The sequence below is a fragment of the Lethenteron reissneri genome, chromosome 59 (assembly GCF_015708825.2).
Source record: "Lethenteron reissneri isolate LAM-NWPU_2019-01 chromosome 59, ASM1570882v1, whole genome shotgun sequence".
Taxonomy (NCBI): Eukaryota; Metazoa; Chordata; class Hyperoartia; order Petromyzontiformes; family Petromyzontidae; genus Lethenteron; species Lethenteron reissneri.
In genome coordinates this window covers 4,379,837-4,406,973 of record NC_083837.1, presented here as the reverse complement: position 1 = coordinate 4,406,973, position 27,137 = coordinate 4,379,837, and positions in this window count along the sequence as shown.

Genomic DNA, 27,137 nt, shown 5'->3' with positions numbered 1-27,137 from the left:
ACTTATCCCGGAGGAATCTGATGAGCTATAAAGTATGGAACACAATCCCTGCTTCTGGTGTTTACTGAAGGCACACAATCCCTGCAAGATGGTTTAACTGAAGAAACACAATCCCTGTTGCTCTTTTTTTACTAGAGATAGACACTTCCTGCTGCTAGTTTTTGCTAGAAGTAGACAATCCCTGCTGCAGGTTTTAACGAGACATACACGAATTCTTTGAGTCTTTCGGTAAAGCCACGTAGATAGAAAAAATAATAAAAATAATATCACGAAGTTTCGATCGCAACACAAGCAATTCACTTGATGACGATTGCGTGTGTTGCGATCGAGAAGTCGTGACTATTGTTATTGTTTTAAAATTTTATTATTTTTTAATCTACTTTGCATTACCGAAAGACCCAAAGAATATGAATTCCTGAAGTCACGAAAGCTTTAAGTCAAGATTTAGACATACACAATCACTGCTGCTGTTTTTTTTACTAGATATAGACAATCCCTGTTACTGGTTTAACTGGAGGCACACAATCCCTGCTGTTGATTTTAACTGGAAACACACAATCCCTGCTGTTGATATTTACTAGAGGTACACAATCCTTGTTGCTGATTTTAACTGTATACACACAATCCCTGCTGCTGTTTTTTTTTTACTGGAGATACACAATGCCTGCTGCTGATTTTACTGGAGATACACAATCCCTGCTGTTGGTATTTACTAGAGCTAATCAATCCATGCTGCTGTTTTTTACTGGAGATACATATTCCTTGTTGCTGGTTTTTACTATACACATTCCCTGTTGCCGTTTTAACTGGAGACACACAACCCCTGCTGCTGGTTTTTACTAGAGATCCATATCCCTGCTGCTGGTTCTTACTAGAGACACATAATCCCTGCTGTTGGTATTTACTAGAGGTACACAATCCGTGAAGCTGTTTTTTTAACCAGAAATACACAATCCCTTCTGCTGTTTTAACTGGAGATACACACTCCCTGCTGGTGTTCTTTGCTGAATAAATATAATTCCTGCTGCTGGTTTTACTAGAGATGAACAATCCCTGCTACTGTTTTTACGAGATATACACAATCTCTGCTGCTGGTTTTGCTGGAGATACACAATCCCTACTACTAGTTTTTAATAAAGAGACACACAATCCCTGCTGCTGTAGTTGGGCTTAATTCAAATCATGTGGTATAGTTGGAGCAGACATAAGGGAAACAAAAAAATATGGAACACATCGCCTGCAATTTCAAAGGCATTTAAAATGTGTGCTTTAGTGTCTTTTGCAGGCATTGTCAACGGAGAGCTTTGCACATTTTCGTATTTGTGTGATGTCCACGACTCGTGCCATGTTCCTACAGTATGCAGACTTTGCCTTGTAATTCTCTCTCAACTAAATCAGTGTGGTCATTCATAGCACGGACAACTATGAAGTAATCTGTCACGTAATTTCCATTTCATATGAGCAATAATAACAAGAGTAAAAACACCACTTTGACAGCATTTAAAGTTAACTCTCTTTTCTCCATTTCCACAGAAGACCTGGCAGCAGTAAGTCGGCCGAAATGAATCATCAAACTTGCAAACGATGAAAGAAAGCGGTGTTTTAGCGTCTGAACCTATACGATTTACGCACAAATTTTGGCGATTCGATGCAAAGCGCCGGAGGCATCATGTCCCAAAAGGATTTATATTGAATATGAAAATTGTATTGTGAGAGAATGGCAGGAGTAAATTATTCAGCCCCAAGCAAATTGAATGATTAATTCCAGACATTTCCCCCTCTCTGCATTTAAATAAAAATCCACATTCTCTTCCAGAAGAATACATTGCACCTCATTACCCAGTTTACACAAAAAAGCAAGGGCTCAAGTTTCGTTGGAAAGAAATGCACGCCTGCAATCCTGGCGATGAATACAGATTCACCAACAGCTCCCTTTTTTCTTCTTGGTTCTTTCGGTAAAGTCACGTAGAAGGGAAGTAATAAAATAATAAAAATAAACATAATAAAATAATTCTCACGACGCTGTCTCCCCGACTGACATGGTTTTCACCTGAGGACGGCTGCTTGCGTTGTGGCCGAAACGTCGTGAGAATTATTTTATTATGTTTTATTTTTATTATTTTATTACTTCCCTTCTACGTGACTTTACCGAAAGAACCAAGAAGATTAATCCCTGCAGTCACGAAAGCTTCAAATCGAAAGCTCCCTTTTTCTCTCAGGTATACTGCATTCATATTGTTTGTGAATTAAGAGTCATTGGCCAGGCTATGAACACACATCCGTAATAGAGGTTGTTCTTTTGAAAGCGTAAAATATAAATGCGTCGTTAAACCCGCCACCACTCGTGCCAATTAGTTACTAGTTCAGCACCCCCAGTTGTGTGTTGGAGAGTAAAACCCACAACAATTTATAATTCGAGTACCGCGACATTTCGCATCGTCAAGCGACAGTCAGAATAGTGGAGAAATCTTCTTGGTTCTTTCGGTAAAGTCACGTAGAAGGGAAGTAATAAAATAATAAAAATAAAACATAATAAATACAATTCTCACGACGTTTCGGCCACAACGCAAGCAGCCGTCCTCAGGTGAAAACCAGGTCCGTCGAGGCGACAGAGTCTGAATGAAACAGCACACGGGCTTGGAGCATATATATAAGCTGGGCGCATTGACAAAGGAATTTGCATATCAACAGGAATTTAGCATATTTATGGGAAATGCAGGAATGTAATTAGTACTGCATATGCATGTGCATTATGCAGGATTAACAGCATCAAAGGGAGCTGCAGTTACTGCTGCTCCTATTTTGGTCTTATATAGAGTGATACATGTGATGTTATCACTTGTGAGACAATTGGTTGCAAAAGCCTCCACGTTAAATTTAACACACATCCGCATTCTGCAAAAATGCTTCTGAAATGTTCTAAAGGAATTTTGGGAGCTGCGAAAATAATGTATGGAATCATTGGGGTTGGCTAACACGACCTTAATACGTACTCTTTGTTTATTTTGGTAAAGTCACGTAGGTAAAAAATAATAGATCACGACGTTTCGATTATTTTCTACCTACGTGACTTTACCGAAAGAACCAAAGAGTATAGATTCCTGCAGTCACGAAAGCTTCAAATCAAGTTTGACCCTAACGAAATCTGTCAATTGTTAGATAAACTCTGTCCATTTTTGCTTAAGATGTATTTCCATGGTGGCCAAAGAGAAGAGATCCACAATACACTGCTGCAGAGAATTAGTGATGTTTTTTTGCATACGCCAAGAGGCTGTATATACCTCCCCAATAAGCACGGTTGGCTATGTACGCTGCGAAAAAAGTTCAACGTGCAACAGCCTTTTTTGTGAGATGTTCGAAACTATCAGATTTCCACTCATGCGCAGCATTTTAACCTTAAATAAAAACAAAAAACATCGTAGTAAACCTGGGATGCATTAAACTGCATCTGTCGACACACACACGTAGATTGATCTGTGCAGACATGCTTCCGATAAGACATTGGCTGTGTCAGTGCACACCCTCTGTAAACGGTGAGAAACTCATCCGACTGAAAAGAGTAGCAGGCTGGAAAACAAATAATATTGACAATGGACCACACGAGAGGCGATGTCTGGGCAGCAAACCAGAAAAAAATCTGTTGTTTCCCTGTCCAGTTTTTCGTGCCAAAAATAATATGAGCAGAAATTTTTACCACTTTGAGGTGGTGGCCTAAAACAAGAACGCATTATTGGCACAGTATGGTGATGTCAGGTGACGAGAGCGGGGCATGACGGAAGGACCCAATTCGCTAGGTCACAAATGGTGCCTTTCAATCTCCTTACTGTGGCTTTTCTAAGCGACGTCCATGAAGGTTTTGGTGGTGCAGTGAGTAGAGGTGGGTTTTTACTTTTAATCAACATGGCAAGCCAACAAGTCGTGTGCGGTCAGGTCAGGACCTTTTTTTTCCCGGGGTGAACGTATCGACCCAGCAATACTTTCCTTGACCCAGGTGAGAATTCAAAAGAGACCAGCGGGATAGGGGTCTCGTTTTCAAGGATGACGTGAGGGTGTAGTCACTTTTACACGACCTCCCCCACCGCCTCAGCAAAAAAGGTCACGCCGTGTTGGGCCTCAACACGCGTGTGACGTGTCAGGCCTCACCAGGCCTGTGATTTTACAGGCCTCACCAGGCCTGTGACGTGACCGGCCTCACCAGGCCTGTGGCATGTCACACCTCACCAGGCCTGTGGCATTTCTAGCCTCACCAGGCTTGTGACGTGATCGGCTTCACCAGGTGTGTGGCATGTCACGCCTCACCAGGCCTGTGACTTGTCTGGCCTCACCAGGCCTGTGACATGTCAGGCCTCACCAAGCCTCCAGGTGCGGCGAGAAGATAATGCCGGTTGGAGAGAAAGTCCGTGGGATTCTTTTGGGTTTGTTGGAGCGACGGCATGGAGACTTTCAACGCGTAATAAACAGCAGAATGAAACACTCCACCATATGTAATACATTACTTCATGAGCACAGTGTTGTTTGAGCGATTGGTAGCCATAGATGTTACGTGGTGTTGTGGCCGAGGTCGGTTCAAAAAACGACAGGGGTCTGCATTGTTTGGCAGCCCTACCGATTCAAGAGGTCGAGGCTGCTGATTAATTTTGTTTTGTTTAAAAATTTTACCACACGCTGATTTTTTATTTTGATCAAAGTAGAAATTGCGTATGCAAAAGCTAAAATAAACTTGTTTACTATTTTACGAAGAGGTAATGATTAGTTTAGAACATAGGTGACAGGGTAAAAAATAAAATAATCGGAGGCGTATCGTCAAAATCGGTTGCGTTGACAGATTGTGCAGTTTGTCCGGTGGGATTCCTAAACAATGTTTTGTATTTAAATAATTTATATTAAGTTCGCTTGCTTGCTTGCGTGCTTGCTTACGACCGTGCAAATCTTTCGGTCGTTTTTTAACCCACTTCCCGTGATCCAATCGAGCCGACATTTTGCACACAGACTCGTTGTGCGAGACAATTAATGTTCGTGAGAAATTTTTCCAAAATTTTACACTGTTTAGGGAAAACAAATTAAATAATTAATTACCAATTGTTTAATACTGGCAGACAATCATCTGACCCATAGGTGGCAGCCATCTCAAGCCAGAGGACGAGAGGACTCTAGCCACCACGCATATAAAGGATTTAGAGTGAAAAACTTTGTTTTTACGGGTTATACTTGTTTACCAGCTAAGGTCCCCACTGAGCGACGTCGCTCGTTTTCAGAAGTGACCTGACTATCACAGATGATAGCTCAACGAAGTGGCTCATCGTCATCACGTGGGCATTTATAGCAGCCGAAAACTCTAAACGCGCGTTATAGTTGATTCTGAACGCGGAAGGAAAAATTGGAGGGCCGGAAGAAAAATCCACGCGACCACGGAGAGCGACACGCAAACTCCAAATATACAGCAGGCATCGTCAGGGTCGGGATCGAAGCCACGACATCCTGTACACCAGGCGAGGTAGTTAACATCTCCTAGCCACCGTGGTGATGATGAGAGAGACACCCAAACTTCAAATATACAGCAGGCATTGTCAGCGTAGGAATCGAACCCACGACCTCCTGTATACCAGGCGAGGTAATTAACATCTCACCATGGAGAGAGAGACACGCAGACTCCAAATATACAACAGGCATCGTCAGCGTAGGGATCGAACCCACGACCTCCTGTATACCAGGCGAGGTAATTAACATCTCACCACGGAGAGAGAGAGACACGCAAACTCCAAACATACAGCAGGCATCGTCAGCGTAGGGATCGAACCCACGACCTCCTGTATACCATGCGAGGTAATTAACATCTCACCATGGAGAGAGAGAGAGAGACACGCAAACTCCAAATATACAGCAGGCATCGTCAGCGTAGGGATCGAACCCACCACATTCTGTACACCAGGCGAGGTAGTCAACATCTCACCACGGAGAGAGAGACACACGCAAACTCCAAATATCCAGCAGGCATCGTCAGGGTCGGGATCAATCCCACGACCTCCTGTATACCAGGCGAGGTAGTTAACATCTCACCACTGTGTGAGAGAGACACGCAAACTCCAAATATACAGCAGGCATCGTCAGGGTCGGGGTAGAACCCAAGACCTCCTGCTACCGGAGCCAGGCAGCGGGTCGTGTGTTTGCCGTTGGAACGGGGTATATAGGGAAGTGTATTCTTATAAACGGAACAACCTGAACTTTAAAGTGTGTAGGGTATTGGCCCCTCAAACTTGTGGGGGGGAGAGAGGGTGGCGGTTGCAGAAACAATGTTGAACCTGTCTGGTTTTTGAACCTAGGCTTTCTAAAAAAGATTATATCCCGGATGATGTTTTCTTTTTCATGGGTTCTAAGTCCAAATATGACGTCTTTTTTTGACAGGTTTTTTTTTGGTTTTGGAAGGATAAAGTGTGATGTTCATGCCCATCAAAGCGGGCGAGGACTGCTGGCATTTACTCTTCTGATGCGCGCATTACCGCGGTGTTTGGAATTGGCAATCAACACAGTGCGCCCATTGAGTATGTAACCTCCACCAAGTCCAGACGCGCGTCAATGTTTCTGTAGTACAGAACGTTATCGAGGTGAGGTTTTTTTTTTTCACGATAAAACATCGCAATTTAACGGAATGAAGCCATGATGCTACAATCGTACCGTATCTGAGGGGACTTGGCTTGCCATGTTCTTGTCATCTGACCAAAGGACCTGTACGTTATGCTTCACACTCAAGATGTTCTCTCTGAGCACACAATCACCAGTTTCGTCATCATGAACCACCGGTGGACAATGACCTCCGTACACGGCCCTGTGATGCTGCACTGCTGCACTATCACTTTGTCGCTCCATTGCTCTGGTGGTCGTCGCCTCACTGGGTCTCTCTTCCTCACCATCTACACCGCGTCTCTCTTCCTCACCATCTACACCGCGTCTCTCTTCCTCACCATCTACACCGGTCTCTCTTCCTCACCATCTACACCGGTCTCTGTTCCTCACCATCTACACCGCGTCTCACTTCCTCACCATCCTCACCGCATCTCTCTTCCTCACCATCTACACCGCGTCTCTCTTCCTCACCATCTACACCGCATCTCTCTTCCTCACCATCCTCACCGCATCTCTCTTCCTCACCATCTACACCGCGTCTCTCTTCCTCACCATCTACACCGCGTCTCACTTCCTCACCATCTACACCGCGTCTCTCTTCCTCACCATCTACACCGCGTCTCTCTTCCTCACCATCCTCACCGCGTCTCACTTCCTCACCATCTACACCGCGTCTCTCTTCCTCACCATCCTCACCGCGTCTCACTTCCTCACCATCTACAACGCGTCTCTCTTCCTCACCATCTACACCGCGTCTCTCTTCCTCACCATCTACACCGCATCTCTCTTCCTCACCATCTACACCGCGTCTCTCTTCCTCACCATCTACACCGCGTCTCTCTTCCTCACCATCTACACCGCGTCTCTCTTCCTCACCATCTACACCGCGTCTCTCTTCCTCACCATCTACACCGCGTCTCTCTTCCTCACCATCTACACCGCGTCCCTCTTCCTCACCATCCTCACCGCGTCTCTCTTCCTCACCATCTACACCGCGTCTCTCTTTCTCACCATCTACACCGCGTCCCTCTTCCTCACCATCCTCACCGCGTCTCTCTTCCTCACCATCTACACCGCGTCTCTCTTCCTCACCATCTACACCGCGTCTCTCTTCCTCACCATCTACACCGCGTCCCTCTTCCTCACCATCCTCACCGCGTCTCTCTTCCTCACCATCTACACCGCGTCTCTCTTCCTCACCATCCTCACCGCGTCTCACTTCCTCACCATCTACACCGCGTCTCTCTTCCTCACCATCCTCACCGCGTCTCACTTCCTCACCATCTACACCGCGTCTCTCTTCCTCACCATCTACACCGCGTCTCTCTTCCTCACCATCTACACCGCGTCTCTCTTCCTCACCATCTACACCGTGTCTCTCTTCCTCACCATCTACACCACGTCTCACTTCCTCACCATCTACACCGCGTCTCTCTTCCTCACCATCTACACCGCGTCTCTCTTCCTCACCATCTACACCGTGTCTCTCTTCCTCACCATCTACACCACGTCTCTCTTCCTCACCATCTACACCGCGTCTTTCTTCCTCACCAGCTACACCGCGTCTCTCTTCCTCACCATCTACACCGTGTCTCTCTTCCTCCTCACCTCTACACCACGTCTCACTTCCTCACCATCTACACCGCGTCTCTCTTCCTCACCATCTACACCGCGTCTCTCTTCCTCACCATCTACACCGTGTCTCTCTTCCTCACCATCTACACCACGTCTCTCTTCCTCACCATCTACACCGCGTCTTTCTTCCTCACCAGCTACACCGCGTCTCTCTTCCTCACCATCTACACCGCGTCACTCTTCCTCACCATCTACACCGCGTCTCTCTTCCTCACCATCTACACCGCGTCTCTCTTCCTCACCATCTACACCGCGTCTCTCCTCCTCACCATCTACACCGCGTCTCCCTTCCTCACCATCTACACCGCGTCTCTCTTCCTCACCATCTACACCGCGTCTTTCTTCCTCACCAGCTACACCGCGTCTCTCTTCCTCACCATCTACACCGCGTCTCTCTTCCTCACCATCTACACCGCGTCTCTCCTCCTCACCATCTACACCGCGTCTCCTTCCTCACCATCTACACCGCGTCTCTCTTCCTCACCATCTACACCGCGTCTTTCTTCCTCACCAGCTACACCGCGTCTCTCTTCCTCACCATCTACACCGCGTCTCTCTTCCTCACCACCTACACCGCGTCTCTCTCCTCACCATCTACACCGCGTCTCTTCCTCACCATCTACACCGCGTCTCTCTTCCTCACCATCTACACCGCGTCTTTCTTCCTCACCAGCTACACCGCGTCTCTCTTCCTCACCATCTACACCGCGTCTCTCTTCCTCACCATCTACACCGCGTCTCCCTTCCTCACCATCTACACCGCGTCTCTCTTCCTCACCAGCTACACCGCGTCTTTCTTCCTCACCAGCTACACCGCGTCTCTCTTCCTCACCAGCTACACCGCGTCTCTCTTCCTCACCAGCTACACCGCGTCTCTCTTCCTCACCAGCTACACCGCGTCTCACTTCCTCACCAGCTACACCGGTCTCTCTTCCTCACCATCTACACCGCGTCACCCTTTAGATTGAGCCTCATCCTTGTCGCTATGAGATTAATGACCCCGTTAAAACATTATGCTACTTGACTTCACAGTGGCCCGGCATCAGAGTCACAATCATTGACTCCCGTGTAGTACTGTATGTCCTGCGGCCGTGTGATGAGCTCGTGGAAAGAATTGCCCAAGGTCATTGGCGCCACGCTAGCGAGATAAAAAAAAAAACTCCTTTGGCCGGTATACAGGAGGTCGTGGGTTCGATGCCAACCCTGACTCCTGTGTATTTTGTATTTGCACGCGCTCGTGTGGATTTTTCTCCAAGTCCTCCCGTTTTCTCCTCCACATGTAGGAACGTGTGTTTAGAGTCTACTCTTTGGGTTAAGTAACATAGGTAGAAATAAAATGAATCACGACGTTTCGAACGCAACACAAGGGCCCGTCTTCAGGCGAAAATCGCGACAGCTGCGATGTCTTCTGCGAGCAGCACGATGTCCCGCTCCCTTGCTTGTGTTGCGATCGAAACGTCGTCGTGATTTATTTATTTTCAATCCACGTGACTTTACCGAAAGAACCATAGAGTATGGATTCCTGCAGTCACGAAAGCTTAAAATCAAGAGTGTGTTTAGAGTACTTGGCTGATAGCAATGGTCCACACGATGATTCGTCACTTGGTTAAGTTTTCATTTGTGGCCAGGTCACTTCTGAACAAGTAAACCCGTAAAAACTAAGTTTTTCACTATAAATCCTTTATATGCGTGGCATCGGGGCGGCTAGAGTCCTCTCGTCCTCTGGCTTGAGATGGCTGCTACCTATGGGTCAGATGATTGTCTGCCAGCATTAAGCAATTGGTAATTAAATATTTTTAAAAAATCCCTAAAAAGTGTAAAATTTTAGAAATAAATTTTCACGAACATTAATTGTCACGCACAGCGAGTCTCTGTGCAAAATGTCAGCTCGATTGGATCACGGGAAGTGGGCTAAAAAATGACCGAAAGATTTGCACGGTCCTAAGCAAGCAAGCAAGCACGCAAGCAAGCAAGTGAACTTAATATAAAGGATTTAAAAAGGGCTATAGCCGTGAAGCTCAGTGGGACGAAACATTCATATACATGCTAGGGTGTTATTGGAAAATTAACGAGCATTAAGATTGAACGAGAATCAAGTCACCACCATATGCACAACGGTTCAAGAATGTGAGCAAAACCACAATTCCCTGTAATCATTAAATCCTCATTAAGAAATTTTGCAAACCCATTCGGGCATCTGTGTGCAGAACACTGTTTGGCGTTTCAAATGCAATTTGTTAAATAAGCATTGCTTCTCTTGTTTTTTTATTATTTTAAAGCAATTTTGTGTTGTGGTATGACAACCTTCCTGGAGAGGAAGATGGCAAGCTGCACAAAGCCTTCTTTGTAGAGTGACACATCAGCAACCATCAACCACAGCACATCAACAAACTCCAGAGGAATAACTCACCCACTCACACTCACTCCTCACCCACTCACCATCACTCCTCACCCACCCACCCTCACTCCTCACCCACTCACCCTCACTCCTAACCCTCTCACCCTCACTCCTCACCCACTCACCCTCACTACTCACCCACTCACCCTCACTACTCACCCACTCACCATCACTCCTCATCCCACTCCCCCTCACTCCTCACCCACTCACCCTGACTCCTCACCCACTCACCCTCACTCCTCACCCACTCACCCTCACTCCTCACCCTCACTCCTCACCCACTCACCGTCACTCCTCACCCACTCACCCTCACTCCTCACCCACTCACCCTCACTCCTCACCCTCACTCCTCACCCACTCACCCTCACTACTCACCCACTCACCCTCACTCCTCACCCACTCACCCTCACTACTCACCCACCCACCCTCACTCCTCACCCACCCACCCCCACTCCTCACCCACTCACCCTCACTCCTCACCCACTCACCATCACTCCTCACCCACTCACCCACCCACCCTCACTACTCACCCACTCACCCTCACTCCTCAGCCACTCACCCACTCACCCTCACTCCTCACCCACTCACCCTCACTACTCACCCACTCACCCTCACTCCTCACCCACTCACCCTCACTCCTCACCCACTCACCCTCACTTCTCACACACTCACCCTCACTCCTCACCCACTCACCCTCACTACTCACCCACTCACCCTCACTCCTCACCCACTCACCCTCACTCCTCACCCACTCACCCTCACTACTCACCCACCCACCCTCACTACTCACCCACTCACCCTCACTACTCACCCACTCACCCTCACTCCTCACCCACTCACCCTCACTCCTCACCCACCCACCCTCACTCCTCACCCACTCACCCTCACTCCTCACCCACTCACCCTCACTCCTCAGCCACTCACCCTCACTCCTCATCCACTCACCCTCACCCACTCACCCACTCAACCTCACTCCTCACACACTCACCCTCACTCCTCACCCACTCACCCTCACTGCTCACCCACTCACCCTCACTGCTCACCCATTTACTCTCACTGCTCACCCTCACTCCTCACCCACTCACCCACCCTCACTCCTCACCCTATCACACTCACTCTTCACCCACTCACCCTCACTCCTCACCCACTCACCCTCACTCCACACCCACTCACCCTCACTCCTCACCCACTCACCCTCACTCCTCACCCACTCACCCTCACTCCTCACACACTCACCCTCACTCCTCACCCACTCACCCTCACTCCTCACCCACTCACCCTCACTCCTCACCCACTCACCCTCACTCCTCACCCTCTCACCCTCACTCCTCACCCACTCACCCACTCACCCTCATTCCTCACCCACTCACCCTCACTCCTCACCCACTCACCCTCATTCCTCACCCACTCACCATCACTCCTCACCCACTCACCCTGACTCCTCACCCACCCACCCTTCTCACCCTGACTCCTCACCCACTCACCCACTCACCCTCACTCCTCAACCACTCACCCTCACTCTTCACCCACTCACCCTGACTCCTCACCCACTCACCCTCACCCCTCACCCACTCACCCTCACTCCTCATCCACTCACCCTCACTCCTCACCCACTCACCCTCACTACTCACCCACTCACCCTCACTCCTCACCCACTCACCCTCACTCTGCACCCACTCACCCTCACTCCTCACCCACTCACCCTCACTCCTCACCCACTCACCCTCACCCACCCACCCTCACTCCTCACCGACTCACCCTCACCCACCCACCCTCACTCCTCACCCACTCACCCTCACCCACCCACCCTCACTACTCACCCACTCACCCTCACTCCTCACCCACTCACCCTCACTCCTCACCCACTCACCCTCACTCCTCACCCACTCACCCCCACTCCTCACCCACTCACCCTCACTCACCCACCCTCACTCCTCACCCACTCACCCTCACCCACTCACCCTCACTCCTCACCCACTCACCCTCACTCCTCACCCACACACCCTCACCAACCTCACCTCCCACTCACCCTGACTCCTCACCCACTCACCCTCACTCCTCACCCACTCACCCTCACTCCTCACCCACTCATCCTCACTCCTCACCCACCCACCCTCACTCCTCACCCACCCACCCACCCTCACTACTCACCCACTCACCCTCATTCCTCACCTACTCACCCTCACTCCTCACCCACTCACCCTCACTCCTCACCCACTCATCCTCACTCCTCACCCACCCACCCTCACTCCTCACCCACCCACCCACCCTCACTACTCACCCACTCACCCTCATTCCTCACCTACTCACCCTCACTCCTCACCCACTCACCCTCACTCCTCACCCACTCACCCTCACTCCTCACCCACCCACCCTCACTCCTCACCCACCCACCCTCACTCCTCACCCACCCACCCTCACTACTCACCCACTCACCCTCACTCCTCACCCACCCACCCTCACTCCTCACCTACTCACCCTCACTCCTCACCCACCCACCCACCCCTCACTCCTCACCCACCCACCCTCACTCCTCACCCACTCACCCGAGTGTAAGATGGCGACAGCATTCACACGGCCCGCCATGTTGAGTGAGAGAATTCGCGACCGATGTGGCCATCGACTTGGGGCAAACCGCTGAAACATCGAGCGACTCAAGACTCCGGGACTCCCCCTCCCAGTTTCATGACAAGAGTTGAGCAATTTTCTTGTTTTAAACCTTCCCGAAATGATCAAGAGCCGGTCGCGAGCCATCTGCGCGTGGAAATGCCTCGTTCGGTTTCCTCCCCGAAGTTCGTGGCGAGGCTTCCCCTCGTTGTGGCGGAGCCCTCTGGAGGGATGCAATGGCGGTGACGGCCTGCGCAGTGGACATGCGATCGCCCCACGCGCCAAATCAAAATGCGGCAATGAAGCGTTCGACTTCTGTGCGTATTTCTGAACGTTACAACTGTTGCACGTGAACTCAATCGTGCATGAAGTCCATCACACGTGAAGTCCATCATACGTGAACTCCATCATACGTGAAATCCATCCTACATGAACTCAATCACACATTAATTCAACCACACGTGAATTCAATCACTCGTGAACTCCATCGTACATAAGCTCAATCACACGTGAACTCAGTCGCACATAAACTCAAACGTACATACATGCTAAACATACACAAACTCATCCATTAAGTCAATCATACATAAACGCACTCAAACATCAACATCAACAAAACACAACGGAATAGTCTAGAGATAGCATGTAACGGCAATAGGTTATTGTTGGAAAAGTATACAGTGCTGTTTGAAAAGTTCTAATCCTAGCTGTGATCCGAGTGTAGGTCGACACATGATATTAGTTCATAACTAAAACAATTTCAACTAAACTTTATATTATTTTATCATGTAAGGCTATGTAGATATTGTTTCAGAAGTGACCTGGCCATCACAAATGATAGCCCAAGAGAAGTTGCTTATGATCGGGACGATCACTTGTGTTGTGATCGAAACGTAGTTGTTAATTTATTTTATTTGAACCATCTACGTGACTTTACCGAAAGACCCTAAGAATACGAATTCAGTCAATTGACGAGAATTATTGCCTACGGCTGACGTCTAAAGAAAAATGTCTCGTACAGCGACCCTCCCGTCGAACCTCCCCCGGGTTTCAAAACCCTTCCACGGCCCGCCAATGGTCGAGCGTCAACCGAGTCGGTATCCAGGGCCACAGTGGACCGATGCTGCCACCCGATGCCGTCAAAGATTCGGCGTCCCCGCCAACCTCGTGGGCCACCCAATCCCCAGACCGTCGACCGATTCCGCCGGGTGCGGCCGCTGCTGCCTTCAGCCTCCTTTACGAGGAGGTAAACGGACGAGATCCACTCCGCGTCTGAACGGACAATCGCGCGGATAACAACATGTTAAAACGACGCCTTTCACCCGCCGCTGTTAATCCGTGTAGGCAAAGACGATGAGTGCGTGCCTGCGAGAAAACCCACGCATGAGAGTGGGAGGGGATGGGGGCAACGATCCATTTTTTTGTTCAGTCATTGAACGTGGAAGAAAACCAAAGCATCTCGGGCGGGGAGCAAACGACGCACGCGGACAGACAGCTGGGCAAGAGCGGCCCGTTGGCTCTTGTCAGAAGTACATTTCACAGCTGTTTGCATGTCGGCAATCAAGAGTGTCCACAGTTGCAATTCGAGACAGCGAGGCCCGTGTCGTTTTACCCCGTTGGTTTTTACCCCGTGTGGTTTTTCTCCGTGTGTTTTGACCCCGTGTGGTTTTACCCCGTTGGTTTTCCCCCGTGTGGCTTTGACCCCGTGTGGCTTTGACCCCGTGTGGCTTTGACCCCGTGTGGCTTTGACCCCGTGTGGCTTTAACCCCCGTGTGGTTTAGACCCCATGTGGTTTTTCCCCCGTGTGGCTTTGACCCCATGTGGCTTTGACCCCGTGTGGCTTTGACCCCGTGTGGCTTTGACCCCGTGTGGCTTTGACCCCGTGTGGCTTTAACCCCCGTGTGGTTTAGACCCCATGTGGTTTTTCCCCCGTGTGGCTTTGACCCCATGTGGCTTTGACCCCGTGTGGCTTTGACCCCGTGTGGCTTTGACCCCGTGTGGCTTTGACCCCTTTTTTTCCCCCGTGTGGCTTTGACCCCGTGTGGCTTTGACCCCATGTGGTTTGGACTCCGTGTGGCTTTGCCCCCGTCATTGCCTGCGAGACGCGTTTACGTGACAAGTCGGGGGGGTGGGGGACGATTACAAGTGGGGCTTAACAACGCACTGGAACCCACCAACCCCCACTGGCCCGCCCCAACACTGACACGTGTCCTGGATTACGACTCACCGGTTTGTAATTTAAAGGCATGAATCACCCACGTCGGGGTGGTGGGGGTGGTGGTGAGTGCAGATTTGGCCCCGTGACACAGTCGTGATGGTTCCTTGGCATAAAACAGAGCCATCTTAATTCCCCGCGTTTTGGGCCCTTTCACACTGTCAAAATATTTGCAGAGTTTACAACAAGCTCCCCTAGGTTTTTTCGGTAAAGTGACGTAGGTAAAAACATTAAATTAATAAAAGTAAAATAAAACAAATTAAAAATTTAAAAATTCACGACGTTTCAGAAGCAACACAAGCCTCCGTCTTCAGGAGGAACCGTCACAGCCACGACAGCTGTATCAAGTAAATGAGAGGAGGCTTGTGTTGCTTCCGAAACGTCGTGAATTTTTTAATGTTTTAATTTTTTAATTTTACTTTTATTAATTAAAATTTTTTACTTACGTCACTTTACCGATAAAACCTAAGAGTATGAATCATTGCAGTCACGAAAGCTTCAAATCTAGAACAAGCTCCCCCTTAGTAAACTACAGTTCCAACAATAAACATCCTGCTGCCGGACGTTACAGGTCCTACGTTAACCTTAATTACAACATTAATGACACAAGTCAGAGGTGTGCGAGTGAGGCCATTCAAACCAAACTGCGGACGATAGAGTAAACCCGTAGAGACACAGAGATGTACAGAGAGACACACAGATACATAGAAACTCATATACATACATAGAGACCCATAGAGATGCAAAGAGACCAAATGCAATACATAGACTCAGAAAAGACACCCAGAGAAATAGAGACACTTGAAAGGCAAACCACGGTAAGTACAATTGTGGCCATGCAAACCAACCTATGGACCATATAGCAAACCCATAGAGACACACAGGTGTACAGAGATACTCATTGAGATACATAGAGCTAAACAGAGACACTTTTAAGACAAACCACAGAAGTGTGGTTGTGGCCATGCAAACATAATCTATGCATTTTTCGATTTAAAGCTTTCGTGACTGCAGGGATTCATCTTCTTGGTTCTTTCGGTAAAGTCACGTAGACTGGAAATAATAAAATGGAGGAGTGGGACTTGTGTTTGTCTTGTGTTGACGTGTCATCGCCGTTTTAAATATTATTTTATTATGTTTTATTTTATTATTTTATTATTTCCATTCTACGTGACTTTACCGAAAGAACCAAGAAGAATAATCTATGCAACTCCTTCAACAAAGGAGCAGCAAACACGATGCAAGCTCCCCCATCTTTGTTTCTATCCTGAAAGCCCTCTCGTGGCGAGCAGATATTGACATTGGCTCCTGAATTTGTTGCTATCATGCACAAAAACAGGATCACAGAGTATGGTTGGTCGTTTTTTTTTTCGTTCATGAACGAGGGGGATGGAGGAGTCGGACTTGTGTTTGTCTTGTGTTGACGTGTCATCGCCGTTTTAAATAAAATATATAAAAAAAACATTTTTTATTTTATTTTACCAGGTAAGGCCCAGATCTATGAACTTATTTTTGAGAAGCGAGCTGGCCATAAATGATAGCTCGACGAAGTTGGCTTATCAAGTGGAAATTTATAGCAGCCCAAATACTCCAAACGCACGTTAATATATGTGGAGGGAAAAACTGGAGGGCCCGGAGAAAAATCCACGTGACCAGAGGGAGAGAGACACGCAAACTCCAAATATACAGACGCCAGGGTCGGGATAGAACCCACAACCTCCTGTATACCAGGAGAGGTTGTGAACATCTCACCACCTTAATGTGTTACGTTCATGCACTTTGAAATATTGACGATCATGACGCGAATTAATTACGTTGGGAAGCGTCTTCGAGTCTCAAGATTCTTTTTCAGGATGTCCCTGCCACATTGGGTTGCTTTGGTTTATTGGGGGAGGGAACTTGAGTTGCCGAAGAACACCCACACCATGCGTACGAGGAGGTGACGTGCAAAGCTACGCAGAGAAAGATTGAAGAATCCATTGAGGTGCTGCGAACTCCCAGCCACCTTACATCCAGCACAAGATACGCCAAAGCAGTCTCGTTCTTATACACCGTGGCGAGATGTTAACTACCTCTCCTGTTAAATTTCGATTTAAAGCAGAGATTCATCTTCTTGGTTCTTTCGGTAAAGGCACGTAGAATGGAAATAATAAAATAATAATAAAACATAATAAAATTTCGATTTAAAGCTTTCGTGACTGCAGAGATTCATCTTCTTGGTTCTTTTGGTAAAGCCACGTAGAATGGAAATAATAAAATAATAATAATAAAACATAATAAAATTTCGATTTAAAGCTTTCGTGACTGCAGAGATTCATTTTCTTGGTTCATTCGGTAAAGTCACGTGGAATGGAAATAATAAAATAATAATAAATAAAACATAATAAAATAATTCTCACGACGTTTCGGCCACAACTCAAGCAGCCGTCCTCAGGTGGAGAACAGGTCTGTCGAGAAGACAGAGTCTGAATGACACGCCCCAGGCTTGGAGCGACTATTTAAGCTGGGATGAAGGGGCGAAGAGCACCTTGACAAAATAATTTGCATATCAAGAGGAATTTAGCATATTTATGGCAAATGCAGATATGCGATTAGTACTACTTGTGAAATGCGTAGGAGGTTTGGCGAGGGGTTTAAAGTCTCCTGGTATGCAGGAGGTAATGAATGGTTTGATTGCGACCCCGACGCCTGTTGTATATTTGGAGTTTGTGTTTTCTCCCCGTGGATTTTTCTCCGGGTCCTCCAGCTTTTCCTTCCACGATTAAAATCAACATCACGCGTTTTAGAGTGTTTGGCTGCTAGATATTTCCACGTGACCTAAGCCACTTCGTTGAGCTATCATTTGTGTAAGCCAGGTCACTTCTGAATAAGAGATATAGAGCTCAATGGTGGCTTACCTATGGGAACCTCATTTGCCAGTAAAAATATGATAATTGTTATTTTACCCTTCTATCTGGCAACAAAACTGACACATTTTTACAAGGAGTCATGTTTGCATAGACCGCAATACATGCAGTCATAATACAAACAAAAGACATAACACTGATAATGTGCACTGTCCTTGAAGTTGATTGGTCCACACCTGAGACAGCTTTCCTTAGAGCCTAGTCTCACATGGGTTGGACCAGATGACGCCTGTTAAATAAAATAAAAAATGTATATAATATACTCAGCGGGCTCAGCCAGACGGTGTTGGCTATGCACCGTGGCCTGTAATCTAACCCCGTTGGAGTTAACGAGGATTGGAGAATCACCGTACCAGGGCTTGGCAGGCGAATTCGGTACGGCAAAGGCGAGGCAGTTAACGTCTTGCCACCGTGGCGAGACGTTCAACTTCCTCGCACGGTGGAGGGCAGACTATGTCCTGGGCGGTAGGTGAGCAGGACCTGATGATGACTCGTTGTAATTAGCGGTGGAATGCACGGACGTTGCGGGAACGTCATTGGCGGTGCGGGCGACTCGATTATAGTGGCCACCTCCCTAACTGGCTCCAGCCTCTCCCTGTCCACCTTTGTCTTCTCAATTGCAATGATGTCCGATTACTTTTCAGCCCTCCCCAACTTTCTGTCGACCCCCCCCACCCCCAACTACGACCAGGCCCTATTCAAATCCCCCTCCTTATCAGTCCCTCTTGTTTTACTGCATCAAAACTTCACCAGCGCTTACAATTACACAATAATCTCCTTGGTTCTTTCGGTAAAGTCACGTAGAATGGAAATAATAAAGTAATACAAATAAAAACATTTTTTAAAAGCATTCTTTAATTATTTTATTATGTTTTATTTTTATTATTTTATTATTTCCATTCTACGTGACTTCACCGAAAGAACCAAGAAGATGAATCCCTGTAGTCACGAAAGCTTTAAATCGAAAAATAACACAATTATTAATTTCAAATTATTATCAAGCTATGCACAATTTTAGAACTGTAAAGCGCATCGGTGAAGGAGCTATATTAATCTAATTAAGAGAAGTTGAAATTGTAAATGTTCTGGCTTTATTCTCCTACTCACCGGTGTACTGAACTTATAACTAATTGGCAAAGTATTTTGTTACGTGACAACCCCTACTAATTGGCTGTGTCGGTTGCTAACGACACATTTGTATCTACGCGATCTAACCGGGGAAAAAACAACCTCTTCTATAGATTCCAAGAACACAGGATGAGATGTTTCTATCCTTTGTGCAAGCACTTCCAAGAGTTCATGAACAGTGAGCCTGGTGACATTTGGGGAGCGCATCGTCAGTAGTGTACCTTTGGTTCCTAGGGTGTTTCGGCCTTTCACACGATACACCCTCCCCAAAGGCGGCCAGCGACAGGGTGATCAATCCTACGCTTGCGTCCCTTTCCCAATTAGTCATAGGAGTTGCCTTGTTGTTGATAGCGACAGCCTACGTGTTCAACTGTATAAACCTTTCTTCTTTAACCAGGTAGGTAAGGCCCACTGAGCTACTATAGAGCTTGTTTCCAGAAGCGACCGGGCCACGACGGTGGTGTAACTGAGGGAAAGGGGAAGCCAAAGTGTGCGACGGAGGAATAAAATGCGGCCGCTTTGGTACATTTTCGGCATTTTTTTCGACATCGGTGGAGGCGGCTGGCGGCGGCGGTGGTGGTGGACGCAGGCAAGGTGGGGGTGGAATTATTAATTGCTAAAACACAAACGTCTCGTGAAACATTTTTTTTGGTCGCGTATTTTAAAAAAGAAAATGTTTGGCCGAATCTACGCAGAATTTTTTTTTTTACTTTCCATAAGGATCGAAACCGTTGCGACAGCCAATTCAAATAAAAAAAAAATTCGACCACGTTTTCTGCGATTTGTCAAGCTAAAAATGACGAACAATTCTAAAGTTATTTGCTACCTGGATGTGGCCAAAAAACTCCACACGATACTTTTTGAATCCAGCGAAAACAAAATTTGCGTAGCGTGAAGGTCGAGGGCGCACGGCTAAATTGCGAACGTTGCATAACAAGTCGTCGCGGGATTAACTGTCAGAGAGGAACGGCGTCTTTGGCGTGCAGCAAAGTTTCGCCAGGAAAAAAATCCACAAAGGATCCTCTTTTTTAAATCCTTTATATTAAGTTCGCTTGCTTGCGTGCTTGCGTGCTTGCTTGCTTGCTTACGACCGTGCAAATCTATCGGTCGTTTTTTAACCCACTTCCCGTGATCCAATCGAGCTGACATTTTGCACACAGACTCGTTGTGCGAGACAATTAATGTTCATGAAAATTTTTTTCCAAAATGTTACACTTTTTAGGAAAAAATAAATTATATTTAATTACCAATTGCTTAATGGTGGCAGGCAATCATCTGACCCATAGGTGGCAGCCATCTCAAGCCAGAGGACGAGAGGACTCTAGCCGCCACGCATATGAAGGATTTATAGTGAAAAACTTTGTTTTTACGGGTTACACTTATTATTTTTGACTTCCAACGAGTCGCTCCGCCGTAACGTTAGTTAGTGCCAGGTCAATAATTACAATAACAACGTCCACTTGCATGGCACCTTCCGCAGCTGACTGTGGAAGAAAGAAAGCTTGGGGGTGCGAGGAGGAGAAACCACAGACGAGCGGGAAAGGCAGCAGCAGCAGCAGCCACGTGGTAATACGGCACCAAATCCCCCCCCCCCTTCCTTTCCCAAGCTCTGCGGTCCTCCATATATAAACCTTTTCCCTTTCCGATGACGTACGCGTGCAACGTACACGCGGACGTCATCAGTTTTTCTTCCGATTCCGTTTCCGATGCGTACACGCACGTCAAGATAAAATAACTTCATGTCGGAAGAGGCACAGAGGCTCCTGCAAAGGGCCAATACGGGGAGGGCGTGTGGCACAGTTTGGCCCCAGCCATCGAAGAGTTGCGGTCATGTTGCTACGCTTGTTGCGACCAATATCATTCATAATCAAATATTTTTCGGGTTAGATCGCATAAATATAAATGTCTTCTTGGTTCTTTCGGTAAAGTGGCCGAAACGTCGTGAGAATTATTTAGTTATGTTTTATTTGTATTATTTCATTACTTCCCTTCTACGTGACTTTACCGAAAGAACCAAGAAGATGAATCCCTGCAGTCACGAAAGCTTTAAATCGAAATATAAATGTGTCAATAACCCGCCACCAACCGACACAACCAATTGGTAAGGTTTGTCAGGTAAACAACACGTGCCAATGAGTTGCTGCTTTAGTACACCGGTGTCTTGGAGAGTGAACCCACAGCATTTACGATTTAAGTACTGTGACGTTTCGCTGCTGATTACAACCACCAGCTTCATCAGGCGATTTGCCATAATTGTGAAGAAGTCTTCCTGCTTCTGGCCTTAAATAGAGTAAGGTGAAGAACATCGACTCTGAGCCACTCGTGCGTTCCGAAATGCAGCGGCGAACGGGACACCCCACCCTGCAACTTGCAGACGTCTCGGAACGGGAAAGGGTCAAGATGTCTTCTTGGTTCTTTCGGTAAAGTCACGTAGAAGGAAAATAATAAAATAATACAAATAAAACATAGTATAATAATTCTCACGACGTTTCGGCCACAACGCCAGCAGCCGTCCTCAGGTGAAGAACAGGTCTGTCGGAAAGACAGCGTCTGAATGAAATACCACCAGGCTTAGCAGCGTATATTTAAGCTGGGTTGGAGGGAGGAAGGGGCGCCTTGACAAAGGAATTTGCCTGGTGGTGCCCATTCAGACGCTGTCTTTCCGACAGACCTGTTCTTCACCTGAGGACGGCTGCTTGCGTTGCGGCCGAAACGTCGTGAGAATTATTATATTATGTTGTATTTGTATTATTCTATTATTTTCCTTCTACGTGACTTTACTGAAAGAACCAAGAATATGCATCCCTGCAGTCACGAAAGTTTTAAATCGAAGGTCAAGATGTCGTTGACCGACAAACGAGTGTTCATACGCGGAAGGAAAACCGGAGCACCTGAAATAAACCCACATGTGCGAGGGGGCAACACTCTATATCACACACATTGAACAGATTGAGTCCACATTTTTTTGCACCGCATACTCTAAAAAAGCCAGGGATGACGCCATCTCCCCGACGCCCATGGGAAGGAAGTTTCGGAAAAATTTGAACTCATTTCACGCTGCACTTTGCCAACCGTACTAATTAGAGGTGCGGGGGAAGGGCACGCAGACTATGGGTCTCTGTGTGAGTCTATGGGTCTCAGTGTGAGTCTATGGGTCTCTGTGTGAGTTTATGGGTCTCTGTGTGAGTCTATGGGTCTCTGTGTGAGTCAATGGGTCTCTGTGTGAGTCAATGGGTCTCTGTGTGAGTCTATGGGTCTCTGTGTGAGTCTATGGGTCTCTGTGTGAGCCTATGGGTCTCTGTGTGAGTCAATGGGTCTCTGTGTGAGTCTATGGGTCTCTGTGTGAGTCTATGGGTCTCTGTGTGAGTCTATGGGTCTCTGTGTGAGTTTATGGGTCTTTGTGTGAGTCTATGGGTCTCTGTGTGAGTAAATGGGTCTCTGTGTGAGTTTATGGGTCTTTGTGTGAGTCTATGGGTCTCTGTGTGAGTAAATGGGTCTCTGTGTGAGTCTATGGGGCTCTGTGTGAGTCTATAGGTCTCTGTGTGAGTTTATGGGTCTCTGTGTGAGTAAATGGGTCTCTGTGTGAGTCTATAGGGCTCTGTGTGAGTCTATAGGTCTCTGTGTGAGTTTATGGGTCTCTGTGTGAGTCTATGGGTCTCTGTGTGAGTCTATGGGTCTCATTGTGAGTTTATGGGTCTCTGTGTGAGTCTATGGGTCTCTGTGTGAGTCAATGGGTCTCTGTGTGAGTCAATGGGTCTCTGTGTGAGTCTATGGGTCTCTGTGTGAGTCTATGGGTCTCTGTGTGAGTCTATGGGTCTCTGTGTGAGTAAATGGGTCTTTGTGTGAGTCTATGGGGCTCTGTGTGAGTCTATAGGTCTCTGTGTGAGTTTATGGGTCTCTGTGTGAGTAAATGGGTCTCTGTGTGAGTCTATGGGGCTCTGTGTGAGTCTATAGGTCTCTGTGTGAGTCTATGGGTCTCTGTGTGAGTCTATGGGTCTCTGTGTGAGTCTATGGGTCTCATTGTGAGTTTATGGGTCTCTGTGTGAGTCTATGGGTCTCTGTGTGAGTCAATGGGTCTCTGTGTGAGTCAATGGGTCTCTGTGTGAGTCTATGGGTCTCTGTGTGAGTCTATGGGTCTCTGTGTGAGCCTATGGGTCTCTGTGTGAGTCAATGGGTCTCTGTGTGAGTCTATGGGGTCTCTGTGTGAGTCTATGGGTCTCTATGTGAGTCTATGGGTCTCTGTGTGAGTCTATGGGTCTTTGTGTGAGTCTATGGGTCTCTGTGTGAGTAAATGGGTCTCTGTGTGAGTCTATGGGGCTCTGTGTGAGTCTATAGGTCTCTGTGTGAGTTTATGGGTCTCTGTGTGAGTAAATGGGTCTCTGTGTGAGTCTATGGGGCTCTGTGTGAGTCTATAGGTCTCTGTGTGAGTCTATGGGTCTCTGTGTGAGTCTATGGATCTCTGTGTGAGTCTATGTACGTGTGTTTGTATGATGAACTTCTTTCGCACCATACGTAGCCAAACGTGCTAATCGGAGGTGCTGGAGAAGGACAACAAACTAAAGGCAAACAAAAAAAACCCCGTTACCTTTAGGTTTTGGATGAAGGGAACGAATTTCACTTACATTGACACGAATGCATTACCTTGGGAAGCCTCGCTGAGTCTGCTGATGGACACGCTGTTTGCAGGCGTAGTTTGCCGTCGGTTGCGTTGGAAATTTAAAAACAAAACCCTGCAGTCTGCGGTGCATCTACGGTGGTGGCATGTAATGTGCAGTGGCACCTCCGTGCGGTGCGATCGAAGCTCAACGTACGTGGGCGGCCATTTTATTTCATCTGGAAGAAACCTGATTGGCTATGAATCTCTTCTGCACGGTTGTCCGGCCCAATGTTGGCATCGGCAATGGTGGACAATTCCGGAGGACGTTGTTATTGTTTGACTTGCATGCCGCTGGGATTTTTGCACACAGCGTTGAAATGCGGTGTTTTTTTCTGGAAGGCTTTGCTGTTTTTCCCTGGATTTTTCTGTTGCGTGTAGTCACTTTAAGATGTTTCTTGTTCATGTTTTTGTTTTATTGCGGTTGCACCCGAGTCAGGAGCCGCATGGCTCACAGGGTTATACCTAACATGACCGGCTCCGGTTTAACAGCAGAGGTCCCACTCCAAATCAGTCGAGCACTATTCTCTTTTCATCGGCTGCGTTACGCTGTGTGGAAGCTACCTGGTCTCTCGCTGCGCATGAAGCTCCAGGTCTTCTCGGCCACGGTAATTCCCTCCCTTCTCTACGCTTGCGCAGCGTGCACCCCCCTAATGGAACATCTTCGCCGATTACAATCATTTAAGCTGGCCTGCTGACAATCTATCCTGGGTTTAACCATATGTGTGTGTGTGCTTCTAAGTCGATGTGTTTCTATGTGTGTGGGTCGATGTCTGTGTGTAAGTCCATGTGTGTGTCTGCCTTTTTCGCCCGAGCAACGCCGGGTGCTTACCGCTAGTACCTAATAAATGAAACTGAAACTGAAACATAGGTAGGTAAATGAACCAATCTCGCTCGTACATAAACCCAATAATCCATAAACTCAATTGCAGGTGAACTCAATCGCGTGTGATCTTAATCACGCGGTCGGCTACGTATGGCGCGATATAAGTTCAACGTACACGGCACTCGCCCGAGCTTGGCTTGGAGTATTCGGACCACGTGGTGGTGGCTCGTGTGGACTGCTGCGCCCTGAGAGGTTGTCGCCTCTTGACGATGATGAACCGTGGGGGAGCGACAGGAAAGCCTTGAAACGCGAAAAGTTAGAGGCTGGCGAAAGCTTTGCAGTATTGCACGCTCAAGCAAATGCTATTATTGTGATTATTATTATTTCAGCGTTGTTAATTTACGACGTACCTCTCTGGTTACAAGAACATATTTTTTTTCAAGGGAATTGGGTAAAGTTTCCCAACAGAGGATCCATACAGGTTTTCAAAGTTTTTATAGCGAATGGGGAAAGAAAAAAAAACACCACTCGTAAAATGATTAATGGGAAATGTAACAATAATAATTAGTGTTTAATGTTAGCTTGAGTAATTTTTTTTATTTCAGGCTCACAACTTCACGAAACTTTTTTTCGTTCTCTCTTCCGGTTCCAGTTGCCTCCTTGGGGCTGATTTCCACGAAAATTTCTCAGCCATCACGCTCCAATTTTGATTTAAAGCTTTCGTGACTGCAGGGATTCATCTTCTTGGTTCTTTCGGTAAAGTCACGTAGAAGGGAAGTAATAAAATAATAAAAAATAAAACATAATTTTTATTATTTTATTACTTCCCTTTTACGTGACTTTACCGAAAAAACCAAGAAGATCACGCTCCAATGTTAAAGTCAAATCAAGGAGCGAATCCTAATCCGGCTGTCACCGTTATCGCGTTCAAGCTAAATCTACCATCATCTTCACTCGAGGGGGCCCATCGAAACATTGTAGGTTAAAAAATTAACCCGTAAAAACAAAGTTTTTCACTATAAATCCTTTATATGCGTGGCGGCTAGAGTCCTCTCGTCCTCTGGCTTGAGATGGCTGCCACCTATGGGTCAGATGATTGTCTGCCAGCATTAAACAATTGGTAATTAAATATTTAATTTGTTTTCCCTAAACAGTGTAAAATTTTGGAAAAAATTTTCACGAACATTAATTGTCTCGCACAACGAGTCTGTGTGCAAAATGTCAGCTCGATTGGATCACGGGAAGTGGGTTAAAAAACGACCGAAAGGTTTGCACAGTCGTAAGCAAGCAAGCAAGCACGCAAGCAAGCAAGCAAGCGAACTTAATATAAAGGATTTAACAAGAGATGAAAACGCAAGGACAACGAAATAATGTTTGAAGCATAAAAGCCGTGAGAAAACCTTGAGTCTTGCGCTCCCCTCCTCACCGCCGGGAAAACGTTCCCGATCCTTGGGGACGACCAACCCCCCCCCACCTCAGCATCGAACGCAAGTGCCGAGTCTGGCAGAGCAGTAGCAGGGTGCAGCTCTTAAGAGCGTAGAGGACAAATCCGTAGTCGTGTGTCAGATCGGTCGGGCCCACGCACACGTGGACTGGGCAACAGAACTTGACGAATGTCGAATGTGAACTCGGAATGACTTTTGTTTCACAGCTGCTTAAAGCAATGCTGGTCATCAGGCCAGTGCAGCCGTGTCATTTGCGCCTCGAAGCAGGAAGGGTCTGGGTTTGAGTCCCGACTCGGAAGCATTTTCGGCTATGGAATTTGCATGGTTTCTCCCGTGTTCTCAGTGGATTTTTTCAAGATTAATTAGCATTGATTTCTCTCGTAGATTAGCATGGTTGGCTAGATACGGTGCGAAAGCAGTTCAACGTAGATACGTAGAAAAATATCAATAAACATCCGTACAATGTAGCCGGTATGAAACATAAGAATAGATTTTAACCTTTCTGGCAATAGAACAGGTGTTAAGATGTTTAAGCACCAAATAGATAGTTTAACACGAAGGCTTTTGCGACAAAAATCATCCATAATGCAGGGTTTTTTGGGTTAGATCGCGTAAATATATAAATATGTTGCTAAATCCACCACCTGACGCAGTCAATTAGTAAGGGTTGTTGCGTAAACAGAACATGCCAATTCGTTACTA